This window comes from Ceratina calcarata, unplaced genomic scaffold, assembly GCF_001652005.2.
Source record: "Ceratina calcarata isolate Rehan_Ccalc_2016 unplaced genomic scaffold, ASM165200v1 scaffold949, whole genome shotgun sequence".
NCBI lineage: Eukaryota > Metazoa > Arthropoda > Insecta > Hymenoptera > Apidae > Ceratina > Ceratina calcarata.
The window spans coordinates 14,927-16,189 of record NW_017180889.1 but is presented as its reverse complement, the minus strand read 5'-3'; the positions used below and the strand labels follow the sequence as shown (position 1 = coordinate 16,189).

The 1,263-nt window shown below is 35.0% G+C and overlaps 1 protein-coding gene across 1 annotated transcript in view; it reads left to right on the top strand.

Moving 5' to 3' along the window:
* Nucleotides 1-402: 402 nt before the first annotated feature.
* Nucleotides 403-1,263, top strand: part of LOC108631773 (putative ATP-dependent RNA helicase DDX43) — a 10,265-nt gene continuing 9,404 nt past the window's right edge. The window contains exon 1 of the mRNA XM_026819140.1: nucleotides 403-558. The gene's annotated coding sequence lies outside the window, so the exon portion shown is untranslated. The remainder of the gene's footprint in view (nucleotides 559-1,263) is intronic.

Genomic DNA, 1,263 nt, shown 5'->3' with positions numbered 1-1,263 from the left:
AAATTATTATTTAATAATGAAATTATGGAGATATTTATTTTATAAATTCGTCATGAGCTTCTAGGCGATAGTTTTCTTTTATGTCATTTATAATCCTATCAAAGGAACATGTGCAAAAACAGTTTCATACTGTATGTTAAAGATACGAATTCTCACAACTATAGTTGTCAATTTGTTTCGTGAGACTACGGAAAGTGGGGACGACGCGACCATGGTGGGGACTGGTACTTGATGGGGATATGCTAGGCATGGTCAGCGAAGGTGGGGATCGAAATACAGGCGAAAAAGTGGGGAAGCGAGCCGTACGTTATAAAATCTGAGATCCCTGCTGGCGTGAGGTAGTATACTGGTTTTTCCGAACCGAGTCACCGAGTGTCGAATATCCTGGAATATCCTTCCATTTGCAAAAGTTCTTCATCGGAGTCAGTTACAATTTTGCAGTAGCTACACTTTATATTTTAAAAGTAAAGAGAGTTTATAGTGGTACTACAACATCTACATCAACAATTATACATCAAGTACAAGTAACATCTAACGTTTAAACGACAAAACCAGAATGTAAGTTTCTTATTTAAAACGATCTCGATTACATTCTTGGCACGTGACTTGATTAAGGAGGTTCTACCGATAGTGGATTAGAAATTCAGAAGTTGATGTAAATTTACACACTCCTTAATAATACCTTCATAAAGCTACAGTGAAATTTTGGTGAGTTTTCAGAGCTCCAAAACTGAGAAATGAATTATTATACTTTTCCAATTTTTACATTGACTCTTATGGAAAGGCACGTTATTGTTAGGATATCTAATGAACAAAAATTGAGATTAGTTTGAAAAAATTTTTGGTGATAGAAAAGTAAATAAAGAAAATATAGCTGCTTCGAAAAATATAGTTTAGAACTTATAACAATTAGTAGAAATAAATAAGAGAGTATGATTTTCATCGAAGATTGAACTTCAGATTTGGTAACGTCGCACTCCGTAGACGCATGCTCGGGCATACACTATCTCTCTTACTCATTGTCAGCTTAGCCGTCAGTCACAATACAGAGTATACGTATAATGACACACAGCGCGGGGTTTTCAGATTTCCGGGTCGTATGTCGCTAGCTAGCAGATGCCTGTACAACTATGACTAGCTATGTATCGGTAGAACCTATTTGAGATACACTTTATATTTTATTTTGTTTGGATTGAATGATATTAAGGACGTTTGTCAGAGATTTTGAAAATGTTGAAAAATTCTGAAAAAATTGTTATTCTT